This window comes from Schistocerca nitens, chromosome 10, assembly GCF_023898315.1.
Source record: "Schistocerca nitens isolate TAMUIC-IGC-003100 chromosome 10, iqSchNite1.1, whole genome shotgun sequence".
Classification (NCBI taxonomy): Eukaryota; Metazoa; Arthropoda; class Insecta; order Orthoptera; family Acrididae; genus Schistocerca; species Schistocerca nitens.
The window spans coordinates 46,108,276-46,122,266 of NC_064623.1; the positions used below are offsets into that span (position 1 = coordinate 46,108,276).

Sequence of the window (13,991 nt, forward strand, 5' to 3'; positions counted from 1 at the left end):
GGCAACTTCGTTCTGCTATACACTGTCCAACAGAAACTGCTAATTATCTGTAACAATCAATATTGTTTTTAGGCGGCTTTCCACATCCCACTAGGTGAATACTGGGCTGTTCCCCACGTTCCGCCTCTGTTACACGACCCGCAGACATTTGAAAACGTTGGCACTATTTCATGGATTACACTAGACGCAGACAGCTGGTTTATACTAGTTCCATCCCAGGGGTTTGGGGTGGCGACAGGATGGGTATCTGGCCACCCTCTGCAACTAACATCTCCAAAACCATAGTAACGATGCCGACCCTGCGTTGAAGTGGGACAAAGGCCCAAAGAAAATGATGATGATCTTCAACAATCAATAGTTTCGTGAAGTAAATTTAATTATAGAAGGAAATTAGGAAGGTAGTAGAAACAGGAATTTGTCATTTATTAATTTCACTAATAATACATTCAGACATTAATCTTTAGTCAGCAACATCAAACAGTCGAAATATCTGACACTTTGTGCTACAAATTATATGCAACATAAGATGAAGACGATCATAATTCACTTACAAAAATGCAAATGCAATGCCACAAGTGTACATAATCATAGTAAATAGGTATACGAGGTGCATTCAAGTTCGAAGGCCTCCGATTTTTTTTCTCCGGACTGGAAAGAGATAGAAACATGCGCATTGTTTTAAAATGAGGCCGCATTCATTGTCAATACGTCCCAGAGATGGCAGCACTGTACGGCAGATGGAATTTTACCGCCAGCGGCAAGAATGAGGTTTTAAATACTTAAAATGGCGACGTTTTCCTTACTTGAACAGTGTGCAGTCATTCGTTTTCTGAATTTGCATGGTGTGAAACCAATTGAAATTCATCGACAGTTGAAGGAGACATGTGGTGATGGAGTTATGGATGTGTCGAAACTGCATTCGTGGGTGCGACAGTTTAATGAAGGCAGAACATCGTGTGACAACAAACCGAAACAACCTCGGGCTCGCACAAGCCGGTCTGACGACATGATCGAGAAAGTGGAGAGAATTGTTTTGGGGGATCGCCGAATGACTGTTGAACAGATCGCCTCCAGAGTTGGCATTTCTGTGGGTTCTGTGCACACAATCCTGCATGACGACCTGAAAATGCGAAAAGTGTCATCCAGGTGGGTGCCACGAATGCTGACAGAGGACCACTTGGCTGCCCGTGTGGCATGTTGCCAAGCAATGTTGACGCACAACGACAGCATGAATGGGACTTTCTTTTCGTCGGTTGTGACAATGGATGAGACGTGGATGCCATTTTTCAATCCAGGAACAAAGCGCCAGTCAGCTCAATGGAAGCACACAGATTCACCGCCACCAAAAAAATTTCGGGTAACCGCCAGTGCTGAAAAAATGATGGTGTCCATGTTCTGGGACAGCGAGGGCGTAATCCTTACCCACTGCGTTTCAAAGGGCACTACGGTAACAGGTGCATCCTACGAAAATGTTTTGAAGAACAAATTCCTTCCTGCACTGCAACAAAAACGTCCGGGAAGCGCTGTGCGTGTGCTGTTTCACCAAGACAACGCACCCGCACATCGAGCTAACGTTACGCAACAGTTTCTTCGTGATAACAACTTTGAAGTGGTTCCTCATGCTCCCTACTCACCTGACCTGGCTCCTAGTGACTTTTGGCTTTTTCCAACAATGAAAGACACTCTCCGTGGTCGCACATTCACCACCCGTGCTGCTATTGCCTCAGCGATTTTCCAGTGGTCAAAACAGACTCCTAAAGAAGCCTTCGCCGCTGCCATGGAATCATGGCGTCAGCGTTGTGAAAAATGTGTACGTCTGCAGGGCGATTACGTCGAGAAGTAACGCCAGTTTCATCGATTTCGGGTGAGTAGTTAATTAGAAAAAAAATCGGAGGCCTTAGAACTTGAATGCACCTCGTATGTTGTCAGAGCACAGTGAAGAGCACATAGTGAAATATGCTTCGTTAGGTGCAACACTTGAGGCTTATATATATACAAAGTTTTATGGAAAACAGTCCGAAATGAATTCTTGTGCGCTTCAATGATCTCTGGAAACATTTATGAAATTCTCTGTTCCTGAAAATGGAAACGGCAAGTTGAGCCAGAGGTATGTGGCTACTTAAGTGAAGACAATATTCGTAGTAAACATTGTACCTCGATGCTACCTGCACTGTCAGAGCCAATAACGATGCCTTATAACTTTGATTCCTTCAGTATGCACAGATGTATTCATAAGAAAAAGCCTGAGTCAAGAGCAGTTTCACCAGCTACGCGGTTCACGTAAGTCATGGAGACTGTAATGACCTCATTTTGTACGCTATCAGCTTGACAGTATCTGGTTTCTCACGGAGAGTCCGGTAGTAGCTGCACACGACTACCAGAGAGTACAGGTTGAACACTGGAAGAAAAAAGTGAGAGATACACAAAGAATGTAAGCAGAAGTTAAGCATATCAAAATATAATGAATATTACTGAGAAATAAATCACTAGGGCTATACATCAGAAAATGAAAACTTTTGTTTACATTGAAAGACACATCAACAAATGTTTTACGTCACCACGAAACGTCGCGCAGGTGTGTTGCAATTGTGACTGTTCTCTTACCATCAGAAGGTCACATCTGGCGCTTGTAAGCATACACACAGCTGCCATGAATGTTACCTAGAGGTAGAACGCCGTGCTCGAATGGACTGCACCATTTCAGTGGAAAATACAGCAAGAGTAGGGACGCGTTAGAGACACCGCTAGGACAGTAATGTGGACATCCATGATGCCGCGAACAACAATCGGCACGAATGATCGGGTCTGCATCAATACGTTACGCGCAGCGGGCTTGTCAACCAGGAGAGTTGCTCAAAGTCTGAACCGAAAGCAGTGGGATGTAGTGCGGACGTGGAATCGGTTCCAATTGACAGATAGTATTGATGACTTACCCACGTTTGACAGGTGCATTGAGGAGCGTTGCACCCGGGAGAGGTATCGATGTCGGTCAGTGAGGCCTAGCACGATGTCCGCGTTCCGAAACATCCCAAAGGTGTTATATACAATTCGGATCAGAACTCTGTGCAGGCCACTCCACTACAGAGATGTTATTGTCGTGTAACCACTCCATCAAAGGCCGTGCATTGTGAACAGGTGCCCGATCGTGTTGAAAGATGCAATCGCCATCCCCGAATTCCTCTTCAACAGTGGGAAGCAGGAAGGTGCTTAAAACATCAGTGTAGGCCTGTGCTGTGATAGTGCCACGCAATACAACAAGGGGTGCAAGCCCCCTCCATGAAAAACACGACCTCCACCGAATTTTACTTTTGGCACTACACACGCTGGCAGATGACGTGCATCGGTCATTCGACATACCCACACCCTGCCATCGGATCACCATATTGTGTACCGTGATTTTTCACTCCAAACAAAGTTTTTGCAGTGTTCAGTCGTCCAATGTTTACGCTCCTTACACCAAGCGAGGCGTCGTTTGACATTTGCCTGAGTGACGTGTGGCTTATAAGCAGCCGCTTGACCATGAAATCCAAGTTTTCTCACCTCCCACCCAATTGTCACAGTACTTGCTGTGGATCCTAATGCAGTATGGAATTCCTGTGTGATGGTCTGGATAGATGTCTCCCTATTACACATTGCGACCCTCTTCAACTGTCGGCGGTCTCTGTCAATCAACAGACGAGGTCGGCTTGTATGCTTTCCCTTCACATTTCCATTTCACTATCACATCGAAAACAGTGGACCTAGGGCTGTTTAGGAGTGTGCATATCTCGCGTACAGACGTATGGCACAAGTGACAACCATGTCACCTGACCACCTTCGACATCCCATGAGTTCCGCGATATCTAATGACTATTGAGGTCGCTGATATGGAGTACCTGGCAGTAGGTGGCTGCACAAGGCACCTTGTATGAAAAACGTGTGTTTTTGTGAGTACCCGAATACTTTTGATCACTGAGCAAGAAATCATGCTAATGGACGCACCACGATTGGAATCGGGGGTTGTTTACAGGCGAAACTCAGATCTGTTTGCACCCTGCTAATTGCAGACATCGTGTCTGGAGGTAATCAGGTAATACTGAACGCCTCCATCACTGTGTCCCACTTGTGTAACAAAGGTCATGGTGGAGTGATGTCCTGGAATGGCATTATGTTGGGCCACCGTACACCTCTCGTGTTGCTGAGGGCAATATCCGTGCACTACGGTCCAGAGACGAGATTCTGCAACCGGTAGTGGGTCTGTATCACCAACATTTTGGTAACAATGTTATCTTCGTGAATGGTAACTCGTGTGCTCAGCGCGCTGTTCTCGTCAGCAGGTTGCACCACCACTCTAGATTCACAACACTGATGTGGCCTGCCTGGTCACCAGACATAAACACAATCGATCATGTGTGATATCGACTGATGCGAGCTGTTTCTTCTGGATGTCGACAACGAGCACATATTCCGCATGAGTCATCACTGAAGAGCAGAACAGTTTGGACCAGGTGAGGATCAGAGCCTGTATCCGAGCAAATAGGATGTTCCACCACTTGGTGTCATCGATCAGGAGTGCTGTGAAACACCCATCATGGGAAACACATGATTTTGTCGTCACATTAATGTTGATTGTTACTGTTATTATTTGGTAATCTAACACATTGCAAATGAATATATACAGCCCGCAGCTCGTGGTCGTGCGGTAGCGTTCTCGCTTCCCACGCCCGGGTTCCCGGGTTCGATTCCCGGCGGGGTTAGGGATTTTCTCTGCCTCGTGATGGCTGGGTGTTGTGTGATGTCCTTAGGTTAGTTAGGTTTAAGTAGTTCTAAGTTCTAGGGGACTGATGACCATAGCTGTTAAGTCCCATAGTGCTCAGAGCCATTTTTGAATATATACACATTCCTCACAGCCAGTTTTTGTTTTCTGTATCTTGAATTTCGAAGTAAAGGGGTGATGCAAATCATTTGCTGGTGTGTGTACGTTTCACCTTTCTATAGAATTATAAACCATTCATTCAGTATTATGAGAATGAAAGTGACTACTCACCATATAGCGGAGATGCTGAGTCGCAGATAGGCACAACAGAAAGACTCTCACAATTAATGCTTTCGGCCATTAAGGTGTTTGTCAACAATAGAAACACATACCCACACACACAAGCGCGCTCACACACACAGAGACACACACTTCCGCAAATGCAACTCACACACACGACTGCAGTCTCAGACAACTGAAACTGTGGTTTTAGCTAACTGAGACTGCAGACTTTTGTATGAGTCGCGTTTGCGTAAGTGTGTGTGTGTGTGAGAGAGAGAGAGAGAGAGAGAGAAATATATTGGCACAAAAGTCATTCTACTGACTAGACGTGTTTATGTGCTACTAAGTAACAGAGTTAATTTTAACATCATCACCCGTTATCAAAACTGGGTATCTCCTCTCCCATTCTGCAGCTACACATATCCTCAGTCCATCACCAGCAGGTACTTCCTGAAACTCTTCTTCCCTGAGATTGACATTGCAGCTCTTTATGTGGAAACCTGTCTATCCTCTGGTATCTTAAGAACTTCTTGTTGAAAATTAAATCGGTATGTTTCAGAATGATGTATTATATATTCTACATGCCGCTGTTGCCACTACTCCTCTGCCCCTCAAAGTTATGCCACTTAGAGAATGTACGGATCTCATCTGTGTGCTGTTTATTCTGCTTCCATATTTTGTCAAAGAGCACTGCCTTCACTGGCGTACCAAGGAGCCAATTTTGATACAACATTACGAAATCTGAATGACATTTCTTTTCTCATTTAATTACCAAATCTTCTTTATAATATTTAATTCAGTATGCTTGCTGAGATTGTTCTCTAAGGCTGAGAGAGGTGGTTGTTAATGTTGTCGTATCTGTACTCCTGGTAATCAGAAATATTTTGCCCAGGAACGCCTTATAAAAGAGGGGTGTTTAACAAACTTATGATTCCTAGAAAGGGATGGCAGATAAAATGAGGGTGTATACACTTGTCACGACTCCGTTCATGATCAATGCTGATTATCATGTACTCCTAGCCACGACACAATCCTTACCTACAATGCTTGATCCATAAAATGAATTTATGTTTTGGAATATGGCCATTAAAAAAGGTTGGTAATATTTCTCATAACGGATAACTTGGAGGTCTTTAAGCTATAGGTGACGTTACGGACGTAGCATCTACATTTATTTCATTGCATATTCCGAATATGATTCTGATTTTCTTGTAAGGGAACACACATGTCGTGTTTACATTGTTCCTTTTTTGGTAGCTTCGTGGGAGTGGGTGGAAATTGGAATGCATGATATAAAAATCACCTAATGAGAACAAAAGATCCTTTTACCACAAGTGGTGACAATGTCTTTCAATTAGATATGTAATTGCCACCAAGATACACTTTAAAATTCATTCACAGTGTAGAGTGTTCATGGCACGAACACGGGCAAGTAATTCAATGTTCGATTACCACTTCTTGAATATTCATCAACTAGAGGGATCCTTAACGGTATATCAAAATGGGATGCAGAGAAAACATTGATTCTCTTGCAAGTGAATTCAGCCTCGTGTTTCTGACATTATTTGTTTCATATACACAAAAACAATAGCATAATCCTTCCAAGTGCATGATTAATTTCTGCGTATTGTACAATCATCTTTTTGTGGCACATTATATAAAATCTTGGCTTCAGAATTCAGGGTGGAATATGTCTTACACTGATAAGCCAAAACATTATGACTACAGCGCCGTTGTATCATGCATGGTGGCGCTGCGGGCACATGAAGCGATGACAAATGTACAGGGTTATTACAAATGATTGAAGCGATTTCACAGCTCTACAATAACTTTATTATTTGAGATATTTTCACAATGCTTTGCACACACATACAAAAACTCAAAAAGTTTTTTTAGTCATTCACAAATGTTCGATATGTGCCCCTTTAGTGATTCGGCAGACATCAAGCCGATAATCAAGTTCCTCCCACACTCGGCGCAGCATGTCCCCATCAATGAGTTGGAAAGCATCGTTGATGCGAGCTCACAGTTCTGGCACGTTTCTTGGTAGAGGAGGTTTAAACACTGAATCTTTCACATAACTCCACAGAAAGAAATCGCATGGGGTTAAGTCGGGAGAGCGTGGAGGCCATGACATGAATTGCTGATCATGATCTCCACCACGACCGATCCATCGGTTTTCCATCTCCTGTTTAAGAAATTCCGAACATCATGATGGAAGTGCGGTGGAGCACCATCCTGTTGAAAGATGAAGTCGGCGCTGTCGGTCTCCAGTTGTGGCATGAGCCAATTTTCCAGCATGTCCAGATACACGTGTCCTGTAACGTTTTTTTCGCAGAAGAAAAAGGGGCCATAAACTTTAAACCGTGAGATTGCACAAAACACGTAAACTTTTGGTGAATTGCGAATTTGCTGCACGAATGCGTGAGGATTCTCTACCGCCCAGATTCGCACATTGTGTCTGTTCACTTCACCATTAAGAAAAAATGTTGCTTCATCACTGAAAACAAGTTTCGCACTGAACGCATCCTCTTCCATGAGCTGTTGCAGCCGCGCCGAAAAGTCAAAGCGTTTGACTTTGTCATCGGGTGTCAGGGCTTGTAGCAATTGTAAACGGTAAGGCTTCTGCTTTAGCCTTTTCCGTAAGATTTTCCAAACCGTCGGCTGTGGTACGTTTAGCTCCCTGCTTGCTTTATTCGTCGACTTCCGCGGGCTACGCGTGAAACTTGCCCGCACGCGTTCAACCGTTTCTTCGCTCACTGCAGGCCGACCCGTTGATTTCCCCTTACAAAGGCATCCAGAAGCTTTAAACTGCGCATACCATCGCCAAATGGAGTTAGCAGTTGGTGGATCTTTGTTGAACTTCGTCCTGAAGTGTCGTTGCATTGTTATGACTGACTGATGTGAGTGCATTTCAAGCACGACATACGCTTTCTCGGCTCCTGTCGCCATTTTGTCTCACTGCGCTCTCGAGCGCTCTGGCGGCAGAAACCTGAAGTGCGGCTTCAGCCGAACAAAACTTTATGAGTTTTTCTACGTATCTGTAGTGTGTCGTGACCATATGTCAATGAATGGAGCTACAGTGAATTTATGAAATCGCTTCAATCATTTGTAATAGCCCTGTATATAATCGGATCAGACACCAACGATGGATCAGCCTAGCGAAGATATGGGCTCCAAACGGAGAAATCCGTTGAGATAAGCGACTTTCACAAAGGACAGATTATTATCACAGACAGGCTATGAATGAGTACCTCGAAAACGGGAAAGCTGGTCGAATGTTCACGTGCTACTGTCGTGAGCATCTACGGAAACAGGAAGAAGGACAGTGAAACTACCACTAGGCGCTAAATTGCTGGACGTCCACGACAAACGTGGAATTCGGGCGCTTGTCTGCTCTGTAAAGTAGGGTAGGTGGTGATCTGTGGCATCTCTGCCGAAAGAGCACAATGCTGGTGCACGCACAAGTGTTTCGGAGCACACCGTCCATCGTACATTGTTGAACATGGAACTCCGCAGCACACAACCCCTACATGTTCACATGTTGACTCAACGACATCGTCATTTACGATTGTAGTGGGCAAGGAACCATCGGAATTCAACCGTCTATCAATGGAAACGTGTCGGCTCTTTGGGTGAATTACATTTTTGCTACACTATGTCGCCGGTCGTCTGCACAAACAACCGTCATCGAGATGAACGGCGGCTCGAAACGCGCACCGCGCCACGGACGCAGTCTGGTGGAAGCGATATTATGCTATGGGAGACATTCTCCTGCGCTTGCTTGGGACCTGTAGTAGTAATCGGAGACACACTGACAGCTGCGAATCACTGTATCCCTTCATGCGTGATGTCTTCACCAACGGCTATGTCACCTACCACGTATATAATTATCCGTCTTGGAATCAGAACCGTGCTACAGTGGTTTGAGGACCATTATAGTGAGCTCACGTTGACGTTTCGGCCACAAAATTTTCCTGATGTAAATCCTATGGAACCCATCTGGATCGATACCAGGCGCCATCGATGCGTACGCAAATCAGCGGCCCATTATATACGCGAATTGCATTACCTATGCGTAGACTTTTAATGCCACATACCTCCGCAAATACAGCAGCAAGCTGTCGGATCCCTCATAAGCCGAATCAGTTATGTAATTCTTTCCATAGACGGAAAGAAAAGCTATTAAGCAGATGGTCATAATGTTTTGGCTCGTCAGTGTATGTGGCAACTCTTGACAACACCCCAATCGCTAGGTCTCTCTGTCGCCGTATTTCCAAAAGAATTCAAATATCACTCTTTCAAAAATGCCTCGTGGGATTAGCCGAGCGGTCTAAGGTGCTGCAGTCATGGATTCAGCGGCTGGTCCCGGCGGAGATTCGAGTCCTCCTTCGGGCATGGGTGTGTGTGTTTGTTCTTAGGATAATTTAGGTTAAGTAGTGTGTAAGCTTAGGGACTGATGACCTTAGCAGTTAAGTCCCATAAGATTTAACACACATTTGAACATTTCTCTTTCAAAAATGAAGTAACGCTCTTTAGGTGGATACACTGGTTACAAACTGTGCCATAGGTCATGTCGTAAAAGAAAGGCCAAAAACGTGTAAACTTTATGAAGCCTTATTAGAGAGAGAGAAAGAGAGAGAGAGACATGGAGAAGTATTGAAAAAAAATGAATTGTTCATATTAGTCCCCACTGGAGGAAGTTCGGCCACCACATGGAAGTTCTCTAGTTGCCACCACATTGAGTGACTTGCGTGTCAATGATGATAAAATGATGAGGACAACACAACATACAGTCCTCGATTGGAGAAAATCTCCGACCCATCCGAGACTCGAACCTGAGCCTACTACATGACAGTCAGACATGCTGACCCCTCATTTAAGAAGGAGAACTATTAATATGACGAGTAGAACAAAGGAATGTACTACTACTACACTATAAACCAAGTCCAAGCTATCAGTGAAGAAGATGTTTGAACGTTAGTTTGAATATTACGGATTCGTAAACAGTAATGCAGAATTAAGCTTAGTCAGTGCGTCACAAAAGTCATTTCAAACTTGTAGCACTGGGAAATCAAATGCGTTCAGTAGCAAGATTGAATCAGTTTTATATGTTTTGTGAAACTGGCTTAGCGGGACATTTCTAGTACCTTAAGAAATAATGAAAAAGGAACTGCATAATCGTAGTGGCTGTTGAGCGGATTTTGTCCGCGTCTGTGTCAAAATTGTATACTTACACACATAGATGATGATACAAACAAATACTCCTACTTTAAGGTGAACAACAGCGATTGCACTATCCGAAAAACCACCGTTGTATACGATAATGCCTATTACAGCCATTACTATGGTCACCAGGATTTCCGTAGCGACCCACGGAAGAACCATGCCGGACTTTTCCTGGAATATAAAAGAAAAAACTGACGTTACTGGGACAGATTTGCCTCTTTAATACAAGTATACATGCTATGTTTGAAGCACTATGTTTTTGTCATCCTGAAAAGAAACTTTTCCAACATACACTGATACAAAAAGAATCGTTTCAACAAAACTGATAAAATATATTTCTTATCAAAATCAAAACTGTAAGTATGGGGCCTATGCCAATGCTGGCTGAGTGATTTTAGACATATAATCCTTACCCCCACTTACCAACGAGTTATAACCCTTTTATCTCTATTCGCCTCTCCTCTGGTGGACTATTATCCTATTGGTTGTGGTTTAGATCTTCATCTTCAACACGCACTTAATTAGGATAATTTATCACACAATTAGAATAATTTATTACCTTGAATAATTTATGAGCAAATAAGGCACTCCAAGATGGTTGCCACTGTTGCCTGTCATTATTACCCTTATCACTGAGACAGTTGTGAAAATTTATTACCAATATGGCGGACACAAGATGGCTGCCACTACGATGTAGCCATCCAAGATAGCCAATTTATTGTAAACATAAAATGATGGGAAATTCAAAAAATACAAAGTGTTTTGTTAAAACAACTGCTGTAACATTTTATAAAATTACCTGAACATCATAAAGTTAAACGTTGTTAAAAAGGAAGCATAACTTTTTATTTACATCAAAACTTAACTGACAGCGACTGTAAGAAGCTCACCAACCACTTGTGCATGCACTGGAGGTGTGTGTGTGTGTGTATGTGTTATTGAGAGTCAGTATTCCCACCTGGCTTTCGCAAATGTAACAATAATAGATTATATGATATAGGTAGCAGAACTACTCTCCACCACACACCATAAGGTACCACGTGGGAGCTACACACCAGATTTTCGATATAGTTTTCATATAGACAATAGCATTAACTGGGAAAAGCCTTATGGAACACAAAACATTAATTATAGTAAACATTAGGGGGGGCACAGGCACAGATTGTGTAAGGATGGGAAGGAAAATCGGTTGTGTCATTCTCTAACAAATCATCAATCTCATCTCGTAAGGATTCCTTACCACACAACAGTACTCTAAAAGTAACTGTATTGCAGCACCTGTAGCGACCAGATCACTGCAATGCTGACCTGTACATTTCCTCGCAAGGCCAGTGACGAATTCCACGATCAACCCACCTTCTACTGTATATTTGTTTAAATAAAACATCTCTCCTTCAGTGATGATTAACTATACCTCTAAAATACTGCTATACACATGTCTGTGGGCTACTGTAATTGTCAAACATAGAATCAGGGGGTCTATGAGTGTACTTTGTTTAAAAAATGAGCCTTGTAGACACATAGTGTAATTGTTACATAGCAGGATAGCATTTTGTTTGTTACATAGAAAGAGCGTATATTGCTTAAAAAATGAACCCATCGCCTACACTGTGAAATTTTTATTACTTACGAATGTACTTTATTTTAAAAAATGAATCCATCACATATACAGTGTAATTGTAATGTAACAAGAGTATGTTGTGTTTAAAAAATGAACCCACCATCTACAAACTGAGAGTGTTACGTAGTAAAGGCGTCAGTTGAAAACTGAACAAATACAGCTGGTTTAAACATTAAATAAAGAATCCCTGCACCTCTCCTTCATTTACATGAAAACATAGCTGACATCTGCTGTAAGAGATCAAAAACACACACACACACGCGCGCACCTTCCCCCCCGCCTCCCCCCGCCACATATATATATATATATATATATATATATATATATATATATATATATATATATATATATATATACTTTCTTTAATTTTCTACCATTTTATACCTAGTATAAGAGGAATATCTTGGACTGTGACGTCATAGTGCTAGTCATCTTGGGCCCACAATACAGGGTAATAAATACTCTTCATTCTTTCAGCGATAAAGAAGACAGTCATAAATCAAGCCTCTTATCGTTCTCCCATCCTATAGGATAACAGCCCGTCATTTGTACGTATGGCACTTGGCCTAGGAAGATGGGGAGATGGTGAGGGGCAGCCAAAGGAAGTCATAAGTAACTGGTAACTAGAAATAAGAATCACAAATCATAGATCATTGGGCCGGAAATAGTATAGCCGCATACGAATGTACATAGAGCAGTGACAATGATATAGAGATATACAGCCTCAGAATTTCATTAAAATCAGCAGGACTAGAAAACTAGTTCTAAAAAGCTAAATTTTGTTCAGTTCCTGGTGATTGTAGTGTAATTCTTTAGTTATGCATTTTACCTGAATTGCTCCATAAAGGAGAAGTACACTACAGATAGCCTGCATAGCGGAATACACAAGGACTTCTGTCAGGAGTGTCTTAATAACTGAAACAGAAATAAGAAAAAGTATTAGTTGGCTTTCTGATAACTAATATACTAACAAAAAAGACAATAAGGAATCACATGAAAATATATAATTGTATCAGATGTGAGAGTGACAACACTGTGAGCGATCTGGCAACACTGTGTTTCTCTGCTTGTGTAGATCGGCGTGCCCATCCCTTCCAGATGCTCAGTCCGAGTTTCAGCTCCGTACTGCCACCATGTGATTTTTCAGAGCGTTATCAGCGAAGATGCTCTTTTGGTGTGTGCTACGAAAATGGAACAGCGGAATATAGAGCAACCTTATGTCATCAAATTGTGTGTAAAACTTGTGGAACCCGCGAGCGTGACCTTTGAAAAGTTGAAACAGGCCTATGGCGAACATTCCTTACCAAGAGCAAAAGATTTTCGGTGGTACAAATTATTTTTGGGAGGCCGAGAATACGTTGAAGATGAACCTCAATCAGGGAGACCTTCAACTTCCATAAACCGACGAAAACGTCGAACTTGTGCGTGCTCTTCCTCAAGGACAAACTGTCAAATAAGTTTTTACAAAGACGAACTTGAAAGGCTCACGGGAAGGATGAATCGAATGAGACCGGACACTGCAGATAAGTGGATGTTGCATCATGACAACGCCCCATGTCATATGACCACATTCATGACGGAATTTTTGACCTCCTGTTGATCCACAGCCCCCTTATCCAGATGATCTGAGTCCTTATGACTTTTTCTTTCACAGAAATTGAGAAATGTCTTAAAAGCAAATTCAAATGGTTCAAATGGCTCTGAGCACTATGGGACTTAACATCTGAGGTCATCAGTTCCCTAGAACTTAGAACTACTTAAACCTAACTAACCTAAAGACATCACACACATCCATGCCCGAGGCAGGATTCGAACCTGCGACCGTAGCGGTCGCGCGGCTCCAGACTGTAGCGCCTAGAACCGTTCGACCACTCCGGCCGGCCCCGAGGCAGGATTCGAACCTGCGACCGTAGCGGTCGCGCGGTTCCAGACTGAAGCGCTTAGAACCGCTCGGTCACACTGGTCGGCAAATGTCTTAAAACAACGTCATTTTGGAACTCTGGAGAACATTTAAAAGAATGTAACTGACATGTTAAAGGCCCTACCAGTTGAAACGCTGCTACCAAGTGTGGCAACAATGACTCCACCGGTTTATAGTTGTCGAAGGGAACTTATTCGAAGGAG

General features: G+C 43.0%; 1 long non-coding RNA gene across 1 annotated transcript; it reads right to left on the minus strand.

Moving 5' to 3' along the window:
• Positions 1–480: 480 nt before the first annotated feature.
• On the minus strand, positions 481–12,783 carry LOC126210358 (uncharacterized). Its single transcript, XR_007540653.1, has 3 exons — positions 12,697–12,783; positions 10,255–10,417; positions 481–2,398 (listed from the first exon to the last, which is right to left on the minus strand). It is a non-coding gene; the product is annotated as an uncharacterized LOC126210358 (long non-coding RNA).
• Positions 12,784–13,991: the final 1,208 nt, after the last annotated feature.